Here is a 14,171-nt window from a genome sequence, read left to right as displayed (position 1 = left end):
AGGTGGAGCTTCTCCCTCCCGGAAATAACACACTGAGTGGAATTTTACCCCTGGGGATGATGCAGTTTCTCTAGCAAACTCATCTCTGCTTTAGTGTCAGTGCATGCGCTCCTCCCACGTTTCTGCGTGCATGGAGGAGACATGTGTGCAGAGGTGACCTGGCCCAGCGGTTGCCACACTGCCCTGTTATCAGTCCGTTGATGACTGCCTCTCATTCCCGCTTTCTAAATCTGCCACACCTGCCCTAACAGTCAAGAGGAAAGGTTCCTACATCTGTTTGGTCTTTGCACTTCAGCTTCCTCCACTCGGGCTACCTGGAAATAAGATTCCCATGGGTTATCTCACTTCTGGTAATTTGTCATTTCTCTGGTATGCTGATAGGATTTCCGCCCTCTCAGCACTGTGATGAATTTATTCCTTTTTTACATCATTACTGACATTTCACTGGAATTTTGAGAAAAATAGTTATGTAACAGGTTTGTTATCTTGAACCAAAAGCTCTCCTACTTCTGTTTGTTTTTTTTTTTTTAATTGCAATTAGGGCACACTACTTGAGACTTTAAGAAAAAGTTGTAGTTATTATGCCTTGAATATGGATACAAGCATGAGTATAATGTATTTTATAAAGGGTTTGATTTATAATTTAGCCGAAAGGTAAACCTAAAAGGCAAATTTCAGTTACTTGAATGTTTGCTCAACCACCCCATTCTTGAGAGATTCCAGCTATATGTAGCATCACTGAATTTTGTTATGATTTATTTTGTCCTAGAACTTGGAAGGTGTTTTGTCTTTATGGATTTTAAATGTCATACCTGTGTAATCATCTGTCCTTCTCTCTTGGGTGGCTTTTTAGTCACTTTGCCTCTGGTCTTTAGTGATTTCACTGCAGTATGCCTGGGGTGGATTTATTTATATGTATCCTGCTCGGGATTAAACATGATCTTGGAATCTTATGACTCATGTCTTTCATAAACCCTGGAAAATTCTATTTCTATCTCATTATTGCCTCTCTGACATTATCTCTATTCTCTTGTTTTAAAAATAACATAGGACCTATTTTGGATTTTCTCATTCTGCCTCTGGGTCTCTTTTTCATCTACTTTCTGTGCCAAATAAGAGTAATTTCTTTAGCTGTATCTGTCATTTCCAATGTTCTCTTTAGCTGGGTCACTTCTACATTAAACTTAATCATTTAGTTTTACGTTTTGATGGGGATTAAAAAACATTCTGAAACTTGCATTTGGTTCTTTTTCAAAGTTGCTCTGTCTTAATGTGTCATTTTTTTAAAGTTTATTTTATTTTGAGAGAAAGAGAGTGTGCAAGCAGGGGAGGGGCAGACAGGCTCTGCACTGTCAGGGCAGAGACTGACATGGGGCTCCATCACACGAACTGCAAGATCAAGGCCTGAGCCATGGTCAGGAGTCTCAGCTGTTTAACTGAGCCACCAGGTGCCCCCTTAATGTGTCATTTTTAATGTTTTTGAGTCTTTCTATTATGTGTTTAGTCAACTTGAACATACTCAGTTCCTAGTTTGTATCAGAGTCCTATTTGGATTTTCTGAGCATGGAGATCCTAGTAATGCTGCTAGCCTTACTGCCTCTTGTTCACATGATTGTTCTGCATTCTGTGATTCTGGACTGTGACTTCATCAAGAGCAGAGCTTCATCTGTGAGAATCCGGGTCTGAAGGCCTGTCCTTCTAGAAGAGCTCTGGGTTTGTTTGCACCAGGTGTCCCAAGCTTAGTACTGATTTTTTGTTGATTTTTAATGTTAATTTTTCATTCTAGGATTCCCAGATCCCATGAATATTATAATTTCAAGTCCCAAACCCATGGGAGTTATTACCCCCTGATGAAGAATGCTCAGAGGAGATTATTCTTCCTATGCAGAGTCTAGACTGAGATCGTCATGGTTTCTTGCGGTCTTCTTGTGTTATGGGGTGGATTATTATTCTCTCACTGTTAGAGAGATTATAGTCTTGTGAGTGCCCTGATGTTACATGAGGTTCTTACAATTTCTTGCTGCTTGCAAGCCCAGGTCATATTTTCTGTCCGCAAAGTAGGCATTAGAATTCAGACTCTTAGAAACGGCGATGAGCACACACAACTCCATAGAGGTAGTCAGTTTAAAAGGTTACCATTTTGGTTTTCAATTTTTTCTCTACGCATTTTTGGTGTGTCAAAGCTCCGCCTATTTCCCCACAAATTTGCCTTGTGTGTTAAAGGATGCACGTGGCGTTTAGCCAGAATTTCTGGGTGTTTTGCAATTGGAGGTTGGTCATTTCTATCTTTTTTTGCAGATTGTCTTTTCTGGCATTTTTCAGGAGAAGGAAGTGTGTCATTATTTTTTTATTTTTATTTTTTCTTTACTGTTTTTTATTTCTTTTTGAGAGACAGGGACAAGCAGGGAAGGGACAGAGAGAGAGAGGGAGACACAGAATCTGAAGCAGGCTCCAGACTCGGAGCTGTCAGCACAGAGACCAATGCGGGGCTCAAACCCACCGACCATGCGATCATAACCTGAGCTGAAGTTGGATGCTTAACCGACTGAGCCATCCAGGTGCCCCAAGAAAGTGTGTTATTTACTTTTAAATAAGTAACTTTTAAATTACATAAAAAAACATAGTTTCAAAAGAATAGTTTTCCTTATAAAATTGTTTTAATCTTGTCATCTTCATGTCCTCTCTTTTTTGAATTAAAATTGTATTCTGAAGAAGAAATGAGCAGCAAAATATCAAATTTGAAATCATGACAATTTCAGCAGTTTTAATGGTGATACATTCTTGGCAAAATATCCATATTTTGGATATTTGGATATTAAAGTGAATATCCATATTTGGATATTAAAGTGAATTACTTTAATAAACCCCTTCCCATATGGAAGAAGACAGCCTCATTTTTTTTAAAACAAGGCATATTTTTAAAATTACAATAATGTTTTTAACAGCCTTATTGAGCTATAACCAACACACAAAAAGCTGCATGTACCTAAAGTATATATGACTTAATATGTTTTTGACCTATACATGCACTGTGAACCCATCATAATCAAGATGGTGAAGCTATTCATCACCCCCAAAGTTTTTTCGTCCCCCTTGGTAATTTCTTATTCCAGCCCCTACCCATGACTTGACTCTGTGTCCAGGCAACTACTGATCTGCTTAGTGGTACTATAGATGAGTATGAATTTTCTAAAGTTAATAAGGAGATACAGTAAATACTCTTTTATATCTCTCTTCTTTCCCTCAGCACAGTTATTTTGAGATTTGTGTTCTGTGTCAGTAGTTTATTCTTTTTATTGACAAGTAGTATTCCATCATACTAATATATCACAATTTGTTATCCATTCACCTGTTGATGATCGTTGGATGTCTTTTTTTTAAAAATTATTTTAATGTTTATTTATTTTTTGAGAGAGAGAGAGAGAGAGACAGAGTGTGAGTGGGGGAGGGGCAGGGAGAAAGGGAGACAGAATCCGGAACAGGCTCCAGGCTCCGAGCTGTCAGCACAGAGCCTGATGCGGGGCTCAAACTCACAAACGGTGAGATCATGACCTGAGCCGTAGTCGGACGCCCAACTGACGGAGCCACCGAGGTGCCCCTCATTTGACGTCTTTCTGGTTTGAGGCTCCAAAATTAAAGCTGCTATAAACATTTATGTATAAGTCTTTGTAAGAACATATGGAGATAGCAAGCATATCCATTGGCTGTAAAATGTGAGAAAAAGGAGTCAAGAATGGCTTCAAGATTTCTGGTGTGAGCAATAGCAATAATGTACTTGCCACGGATTGAGCTGCAGGAAAGACAGGTTTTGCCGTGGGTGGGTGTGAATAGGATTCAGTGGTTTGGTTTTTGACATACTGAGTTCAAGATCTCAATTAGAAATCTAGATAGGAATAAGTTCTTGGATGACTAAGTCTGATTATTGTTAGCTTGGTATATATTTTTCTTTAATCTGTATGCATCTTTATATTTAAGGGGGGTTTCTTGTAGACAACATATAGTTGTGTCTTGTTTTTTTTTTTTTTTTTTAATGATCCACTCGACAGTATGTTGTAATTGGTGCATTTAGAGCATTGATGTTCAAAATGGTTATTAATATATTTGGGTTAATATCTGCCATATTCACTACTGTTTACCATTTGTTGCCCTTGTTCTTTTTTTGTTTTTGTTTTTGTCTTTTTCTGTTTTTTGTGGTGTTAATTGTGTATTTTATGATTCCATTTTCTCTCCTTTCTTTGCGTACTGATTATGCTGTGTGTGTGTGTGTGTGTGTGTGTGTGTGTGTGTTTGCCCTGGAGTTCGCAATAACATATCAAAGCTAATCTAAGTTTACTTTTAAATAACTTTGAGTACTGTGAGTACTTTATCAGTACAAAATAATCCTAATCCCTCCTTCTTATTCCTTGTATCATTGCTTTTATTTATTCACTTATATATAAGCATGCCTAGTAGATACACACATGAGACATACACATAAGCATATATAATCAATTACACGGTTGGTATTGTAACAAACTGTTATCTGCTAGATCAGTGAATAAGTTTTTATTTCACTTATTCCTTCTTTGATGCTTTTTGTTATTTTATGTAGATCTGAATCTCTGACTTAGATTATCTTCTTTCTGAAGAACTTTAACATTTATTACAAGACAGGTCTACTGGTAACAAATTCCCTCAATTTCTATCTGAAAAAATCCTTATTTCTCCTCCACATTTGAAGAATAATTTCACCAGGGACAGAATTCTATGGTGGTGGGGTTTTTTTTCTTCCTACCACTTTAAATTTCTCATCCCACTCTCTTGTGTGGTTTATAAGGGGAAGTTGGATGTAATTCTTACTCTACAGGTGTTTTCTAAACTCTGGCTTCTTTCAGGATTTTTTTCTTTAATCTTTGATTTTCTGTAGTTTGAAAATGAGATGGCTGGGTGTAGGGTTTTTTTGTGTGTTTTGTTTTAGGGTTTTTTGCTTGTTTGTTTTTGCTTATATTGTGTTTAGTATGCTTGGAGCCTCCTGGATTTATGATTTGCTGTCTGACATTAACTTGGGGGAATTCTCAGACATTACTGTTTTGTTTTTTGTTTTTTTTAAGAGAGAAAGCACACAAAGTGGCGAGAGGGGCAGAGGGTGGTGGTGGTGGGGGTGGAGGGAAAGACAATCTTAAGCAGGCTCCACGTTCAGCATGGAGCCCGACAAGGGGTTCAATTCCATAACCCTGGGATCATGACCAGAGTCAAAATCAAGAGTTGGACCCTCAACCAACTGAGCCACCCAGGCACCCTAGTCATTATTGTTTTAAACATTGCTTCCCTTCCTTTCTTGCTTCCCTCTTGGCTATTCCTTTTACATAATAGTGTTTGTACTTGTCCCTTAGAGTTTGGATACTCTTCCCCCACCGCCCCCCGCCCCCTCTCCAGTCTTTACTATATTTCAATTTTTGAGAATTCTGTTGATGTATCCTCAAGCTCAGATTCCTTTTTCTGTGTGTCCAGTCTACCAATAAGCCCACCCAAGGCACTCTTCATCTTCATTTCTTTTACAGTGTTTATCTCCACAAGTTCTTTTCTGTTCTTTCTTAGGAGTTCCTTCTCGGCTTACATTGCCCATCTGTTCTTTGATGCTGTTTACTTTGTCCATTAGAGCCCTTGGCACATTAATGGTAGTTGTTTTAAATTCCTGGTCCTGCCGTGTCTGGTCCTAATGCTTGTTCTCGTTCTTCAGATTGTGGGTTTTTTTGTTTTGTTTTTTTGTTTTGGGTTTTTTTTTTTTTTTTTTTTTGCCTTTTGGTATGCTTTGGTAATTTCTTCTTGACAGCTAGACATGATGTAGTGGGTAAAAGGAACTGCTGTAAATAGGCTTTAGAAAGGCAGTGGTGAGGTGTAGGGGGCAGAAAAGCATTTCTAGAATCCTGTGATTAGTTCTCAGTGTTTTGTAAGCCTGTATCTCTGGACTGTGAACCTCACAAGTGTTTCCCACTTTTTTTTTTTTTAATCTCCCCTCTTCGGTAGGAAAGGATAGCTACAGTGGGTTAAAGTTTGGTACCCATATTTCCCTTTCCTGGGCTTCACTTAGATTCTGCTAATACCCCGGCTGATGAGGCTCTGGTTAAATAGCTTCCCCTGAGAGCAGGCCTTGTTAAGAAGAACAAAGTAGTCCAGCATATTTCAAAATGGTGCTTCCCCCTTTCCCTGTTGGAAGCCTGAGGAGATTTTTCTCTGTTATTTATAGGCTGGGTGAGCTCCTGCAGGTAAATTTCATACTGTTATAAGTTCCCCCCTCCTCATGATTGGATTCTCTTAGAGTTTTTAACATTCATGTGTCCACACTGAGGCTCCAGCAGGTCGTCAATGATAGTGCAGGTGTCTATACTCGGTACCAGTTCCTGCAGAGCTTTCTGCTCTAGTAAGAAATAACTCTTCATATTCTTGTCTCTCCAATCTTGGGGGCAGCGGGCTCTGCCTGGTATCCTCCCCGGTCTTACAGCGTTAAGAGAGTTGTTGATTTTTCAGTACGTCTGACTTTTTACTTGTTACATGCGGAATCATAAAATGGAAGTCAGATGAGAGTCTGAAGTTCAGGGGTGAGGTCAAAGCTTGAAATATGAAGTTGAGAGTTGTCAGAATGTTATTTAAAGTGGCAGTAGGTGGAATAATGGCCTTCCAAAGATGTCTACATCCTAACCCCCAAAACCTGTGACTATGTTAGCTGGCATGGAAAAAGGGACTTTGCACGTGTTATTCAGTTAAGGATCTGGAGATCGGCAGATTGTCCTGAATTGTCCTTGTGAACCAATGTAATCACAGGAGTCCTTAATAAAAGGGCCAGGGTCAGGGAGAGGGAGAAGAGGAGAGGGAGAAGAAACAGATGGGAGAGAGACACTGGAGGGTGCTGTGCTGCTGGCTTTGGAGATGGAGGGGAAGGGACGATGAGACAAGGAAGGCAGGCAGCCTCTAGAAGACGGGAAAGGCAAGGAAACAGCTTTTCACCTGGAGCCTCCAGAAGGAACACAGCTCTGCTGACACCTTGAGTTTAGCCTAGCGTCTACCTTTGTAAACCTTTCGTCAGTAATTAAACACTTTTGCTCAATACATTCAGAACATTTGAATTTGTATTATCATCTTGACAGTCAATCAAATAGTAAGACTTCAGTTCTTTCTCTTGCCAGTGGACCTGAGAGTTGTACATAATGATGTGAAAATAAGCAAAACTGAAAAAAAATTTTTTTATTGTTTATTTATTTTTGAGGTGGGGGGAGGGCAGGGAGAGAGGGAGACACAGAATCTGAAGCAGGCTCCAGGCTCTGAGCTGTCAGCACAGAGCCCGACACGGGGCTGGAACTCATGAACCATGAGATCATGACCTGAGCCGAAGTTGGATGCTTAACCAACTGAGCCACCCAGGCACTCCAGTAAGCAAAACCTTTCAATTCCTTGCTTGAAAGCTCTATCATCTTCCTTGAAACCAACCGACCAACCCACAAAAACGATGCCATTAAGAGTATTATAGTTTCAAAATGTTGCCATGATGCCTGAGAAAATCATTTCTATGAACCACTCCATTCAATAGTTCTTATTTCACCCCAGATCAAAGTCCTGGCCCTCCACTGAAGACAGAAACCCAAGAAGAACCCAAGCCAGTGAATCAGCAATCCAGCCCCCTCACATCCCCAGGAGTTTAGTTGCAGGAGACTAAATGTGAAACTTGTATAACGAAAAGCAGCAGCAGGATTGTTATTTTTACTCAACCTTTACATAACTTGAGAATTCTCAGTCTCCAAATCTAGGCTGTTTCTGTATATGGCAGGCCTCCAAAGAGAGCTTTCACATGTCAGTAGTTCTGGTGGGGCTGAATGATGTCCCTCGAGGTTGGCTCCAGTTTCCTCAATGGGCCACTGCTGACCTCACTGTGAATCCTGGGGAGAAGTCAGGCTCTGTGTAAGGCAGGTAATTGCTCAGAGCTGCTGGGGACAGGCTGGCACTATTGAGGAGGTCTGTACAGCAGGTTGAAAGTGAGCTCGGAGCCCTCTCCTGTGTCAGGAGTTCCTCAAACACAGCTGGTGTCGGAGACCACATAGACCCCCGAAGTACCACTCGTGTTTTAGGGGGAGCGTGCGGCTCCTCACACTACCTCTGCCATAAGGACACACAAAGATGAATGGCCGGTCCGAATGACAGGGCCACTTCTCTCTGCAAGCTGCATACAGAGCGCTTTGTGTTCCTGACGATTGCAATACTTCCCTTCTGGCAGACGCAAGCTGGCTTCTCTAGGGCTGCGGAAAGTAACGCTTGTTTCTGAATTGGTTAGAGTTCAATCTCAATTATGTCTGGAAACAACACACGTTCCTTTCCCCCTTCTCTATGACTGCAGTGTGAATGTCCAAGTAAACTTGTGCAAGTTCCTTTCAAGTTGAAATCGCCACACAGCGTTGACATTTATTGGGCACTCCCTCCAGAGCCTTCCTGGCAGCATCGCCTCAGAGGTGTCGCCCCTGCGCCGGGGGGCTCGGAGCCTCACTCTTTCCAGTCTTCACGTCCCACCCGAGAGTGAGGCTGGAAGGGATTTTTGAACAGGATCACATTCACATCTGCCTCTCCTCCCCCCTGCCCCCCACCCCCACCCCGGTACCAAGCCTAATTTCAACTTTTCCCCAAGTGGTATAAAACCCTAGAGCAAATCCAGGAAGGAGAAGAAAGATGATAGAACTGAATTTGTTTGCCATTTAAAAGGAACTTTTATTATGCACTCAGCTGGCTCCATAGATTTCCATAAGGTGGCAGACCCACCGAAGGAAAATAATCTCTCCCGTACAGTTTTCAGTTCCACCTTTATTACTCATTTAAAACCTAGGTATTTCAGCTAACCATGTTTCTGAATTGGTGTGCCTCCAATACTTTACGTGGACCTTGATGGACAAATGAATGGCATGCCTTTTATTTAGTTATTTCTTTAATGGCACACAACACAGCAGTTTGAGTTGTGAGATGCACCTGTTTTTAGTATCTGCACATACTCAGCCAGGGCGTGTTGCTGAGTCTGCCCATGCAGCTGTTGTTTTGTCGTAAAAAATACAACTGCATTCATGTAGGTTTAAGCCTTGTGAACTCTGTGACTTGGACTTGTTAAAGGGAGGCAATAAGACTCTGTCTGGACTGCTGATAATAGGTTAGATAAAGATCCCGCACTGACCCTCACACAGCAGTGTTTATAATCATGGGAGGAAGTCTCTCAAACAATATGCAGTCCAGCAGACAGCAGATGTGGACCATGCAAAATTAATGATTAACTGTGTGCCAGTGTGTTTGTCAGGGAACGGGACTGCTCTTTAAGGGGCTTACAGAGTCTATGAAAGAAATTAGCTCATGAGAGGGACTCGTAAGGATAAAAGAAAAAAACTTAAGTAGAGGCTTGACATATCCTGCTTTTCTCACAGGGCAAAAAGTTAAACATAATGGTCTCCTTTTTACAGTGTGAAGTTCTGACTCTGAAGTCGGGGCAGATCATCCACTTGTTAAAACAAGACATGAACATTCCTGTTATTCCTTCAAGGGGGAGAGGGATGGTGTGCACTCACATTGAACTCTAAATGTACCAGAAAGAAGGGGGAAATTATCCGACAATTATCTCAGACACAGAAGACCGTGAAACCAAAAATATTAGGAAAGTGACAGCAAAGTAGTAAATACGACTAGATGTTCATAATCCATTATCCCTTTGGATTAAAGGGGCTTTAAAATGCCCAGAAATTCACATCAAAATTTACAGGTAAAAATGAAGGTAAATATTAGTTAACTATTAGCAGCCTTGTAATTTATTGAGGGCATGTTGCAAGGAATACGATCTTCCAAAATATCTAGTTAAAATGGATTTCACAATGTTAATTTCTTCACGTGACTTCTATTTTCATATTGAATCCCCGTGTTGGTACAGCAGATGAAAGATTAATAGGAATCCAAGAATTTCTGTGACTCCTATAAATCTTGTAATGCTCCTTTAGCTGAAGAATCCTTGGGGTCCCCATGCCTCAGCCAGCCATGTGGCCGCTCCAGAATGCGTGTGCTTTGCTTCACAGCGCATCTTCACAAAGACAAAATTTAATCCATAAATTTTGAACGATTGCTGATAGAACTTATTTTTCTGGTACATTTGGGGCTTCCTTTTGAGTACGGGCTGAGGTCAGTGGAATTCTGTATAGAGAAATTGGGTGTGAGAGTAGGAGAACGTGCTAAAAGGAGCTAATAAAAGAAGAGGAGGAAACTCTGCAGTTTTTCGTCTTACAACTAAGTCCTTCTATAGAGAGGCTGATTTGGGTCTCCTTACTGTACTTTGTTTCCTTCTGCCCGCACCCCAATCCTGACTCTTCCATCCAGAACGGCTGGTTTATTTGCCGTTCTATCCTCTGCTTCATGAAGTTCCTAAAATTAATCATTCTAACACAGTTTTTGTCTGTTTTGAATTTGATTTATTTTTTGTATTTATTACAGCATTTAATTCATTTCCATATAGTATTTTTTGTTCTTAAGATGTAAGTTTCTTGAGGACAAGGAATATATATGTATATATATATTTTATATATGTAATATATGTGCTTAGTCTATATGCTCAAATTGTTTCCTAATATACCAATTGTATTTCAACAAACTTGTGTTACATATGTTTGTAAGACAAATGTCGCAAATTGTTCTTTACACACACACACACACACACACACACACACACACACACACTGAGTTGTTGGACATAGAGCTAGACCCAATGAAACAGGTAGTTGTTTAAGCCTGAAGAACACATGTTTTATTACTTTTAATTCAGTTTGCTTATGTTATGTCCTCTTCGAATTTTAGATGGTACAGTTCTTTTCATATAAGAATGAAATAGGGGCGCCTGGGTGGCTCAGTCGGTTAAGCATCTGATTTCAGCTCAGGTCATGATCTCATGGTTCATGAGTTCGAGCCCTGTGTCAGGCTCTCTGCTGTCAGTGTGGAGCCTGCTTTGGAACCTCTGTCTCCCTCTGTCTCTCTGCCCCTCCCTTGCTTGTGCATGTGCTCTCTCTCAGAAAATAAGCATTAAAAAAAAAAATGCGTTAGCTCCATTGTGGCTTCCGAGACCACTCCCCCTCCTACCAAATCTCATTTGCCCTGGCTGACCCACGTTGGCCCTGAGACTTTTTCCTCCCGGGTTTGGTGCATTCCCTGTCTGTGCCAGTGTGGAAGGACAGGGGACTGGGCACTGCTTTTAAATGTTACGCACACCGAGTCTCCTTTCTTTGTGTCTACAGCTGACAGCTGTCCTCATACTACTTGCATGTGGAAAGTGGCAGATTAACTTTATATCTGTAAAAATTTTTATTCTGAGCATTCCAGTAGAGTACCTGAGGGAGTCTGGGTTGTCTTTTGAGGTTGTCTTTACGGGGTCTGCTCTCTTGCTGGCAGATAGTAGCAGGCTGGCATATCCACTTGCGGGGATTGGCAAGCCAGAACTATGTATCTGGAGAAGTGATTCCTAGTTGTTGGAGCTTGATAACCCAGTAAAGTTTTTAAAAGTTGGGGTACTAACTTTAAAACTGTGAGTAAGGATGTTAAAAAATAATGACCATCTCACATAAAAATGATCAAAAAAGGACAGTCCTTAAAATTTAATATATCTCACTTTATGAAAAAATAATTACATTATTTATATTTTCCTAAAGACTATAGGAACTTCAAATTGGCCATCACTAGTTGATGGTTTGGCATTTAGGAATTTCTAGCCTAGACCAAGCAGGGAAGCTTTAAAACCAAATTTCCTCTCATCACCTCTATGGTTGGGAGAGTAGGCTCTATTTTCTTTTGACTGTCTCTTTTGTGATCCACTCAACATTTGAGGAGGAAAGCCCTCAGGACAGATTTGGGAAGAGAAAGGGCTCAAGTCCATACAAGGAGGAGAAGAACAATCTTATTTAAGAGTGTCCATGGGTTAGCTTGATTGTACTCTGTTTTGCTACAAAATGATCTATGCTTTCCCAGGGGTCATTGTGCTATGCAAACTCATGCATGCATGGAAAGTAATAGTATCAAATTTGCATGGCATGGCTCATAACGCACAATGAACAAAGATAGTTGGTAGATGTTTAAAGTGTGTGTGTATTTTGTATATTCCTGTACAGTTGTGTACAGATTTCCGCATTTGCTAGAATGTTTTTTATTGGACAAATTTGTGTATGTGAAAACATGAGAAATTTGTGTTATGCTCAAATTTTTCCCTAATATATCAATAAAGGGATAAAAATTTGTGTTTTCAAAACATAATGTAGCAGAACTGTATATTTCGGAACAAAGACAGGTTCAACAAACACTGGATATAACTTTAAACCTAGGTGAACTCTATCTCTGTGCGAACCAGACACCAAATAGAGTGTCTCCAACTCTTGAATTCCATACGTAATAATCTTAAACCCCTAGTTGTATAATTTGGGGGAGGTCTAAGTCTCCTTGAACTTTCCATGTCCTTCTGATCTTGTGGGCCTCTTAATTTCTGGGGTTCTGAATTCTCGATTTCTGTGCTGTGCCCATTGACTCAGGTGCGAAATTCAAAAAGCCCCAAAGAATCTGCTCACAAAAAGTGTTGGCTTCATGTTGAGTCAGTTTTTGGGGGGGGGGGGGGCGGGCAGGAACCAGCAGAAAGGGGGATGGGTGTGTGGTCAGGGTACTAAACCCATTAGCTTCCTCTCTGTGTTCACCATGGCTGGCTAAATCCTTGGAGGAAGTTATAGTTCCTGAAGGACAGGCCTCTCCACACAGTTTGCTGCTAACCACCACCCCTCTGCACTTTGAGCCAGAGATAGTAATGGCTGCACTAGAACTACCCCTGTCTACTGCCTTGGTTTCCTACACCTTCCTTGTTCATTTAACAAGGAACTCTCCAGGTTCCAGTTTGCATGTGCACCATCTATTTCTTCCTGCAGCCATGACTTGTATACCTGCTTAACCGTAAGCAGTTTCCTTAATCTGCCTGGCTTCAGTTATACCCACTATGAAATGGGGGCAATACCACTCACAGTTGCTATGAGACTTCGATGGGAATAGATGGATGGATAGATCAGTACAGTATAAAGAATGTATTAAATAGCAATAGAAAACTATTGTGATTGTTATTGTTTAAAAAAAAAATTAACATTTGTTTTCAAGAGACAGAGACAGAATGCGAGTGGGGGAGGGGCAGAAAGAGAGGCAGACACAGAATCTGAAGCAGGCTTCAGAGTCTGAGCTGTCAGCAAAGAGCCTGATGCAGGGCTCGAACCCACAAACCATGAGATCATGCCCTGAGCTGAAGTCGGACGCTTAACCAACTGACCCACTTAGGTGCCCCGTTTTTTTTATTGCTCCTTTAAGTCTCAGTAACACCTAACCTTGGTTAGATAACAGTCTGAAGGTTGAATTTAAGATAATGGAAATGGTTTTTTTCTATGAGATTAAACACCTTCACAGAGTTTACTCCATGCCACCATTTCACTGACAAAAGTTAAGCACTGATTATGAAGAATTTCATAGAATACCCTCCCACTGAGAGATTTGTCATTGGCCCAGCTCTCATGAATCTGACAGTCTAGGTCATCTCCCTCAACACGAGAGGTCTTTGTTATTTGGGAAGGCAAATGTTACTACAATTTTCATAGGAGACAAGTTGGAATTAATATTTACTTCAAGCATCTCACATAGAACTTTAAAAAAATTTATATATTTAGACTCAAAAATAAATGTAAAAAAAAATTTAAAAAAAAAGGGACGCCTGGGTGGCTTAGTCGGTTAAGCATCCGACTTTGGCTCAGGTCATGATCTCACAGTCTGTGAGTTCGAGCACCACATTGGGCTCAGCACCTGGTTTGGGTTCTGTGTCTCCCTCTCTGCCCCTCCCCAACTTGTGCTCGGTCTCTCAAAAATAAATAAATGTAAAAAAAAATTTTTTAATTAGTTTATTTATTTGGAGAGAGAGCCAGGGAGGGGCAGAGAGAGAGGGAGAGAGAATTCCAAGCAGGCTCCGTGCTGTTAGTGCGGAGCCCCACGCTGAGCTCAAAGTCACGAACCGTGAGATTGTGACCTGAGCCAGAATCAAGAGTCACAGGCTTAACCAACTGAGCCACCCAAACGCCCCTCACATAGAACAACTTTTAAAGTTGAATGGGAACTTTCTCTTCAAT

This window comes from Neofelis nebulosa, chromosome 1, assembly GCF_028018385.1.
Source record: "Neofelis nebulosa isolate mNeoNeb1 chromosome 1, mNeoNeb1.pri, whole genome shotgun sequence".
Classification (NCBI taxonomy): domain Eukaryota; kingdom Metazoa; phylum Chordata; class Mammalia; order Carnivora; family Felidae; genus Neofelis; species Neofelis nebulosa.
The sequence above is the reverse complement of the archived record's forward strand: the minus strand, read 5'-3'. Positions refer to the sequence as shown.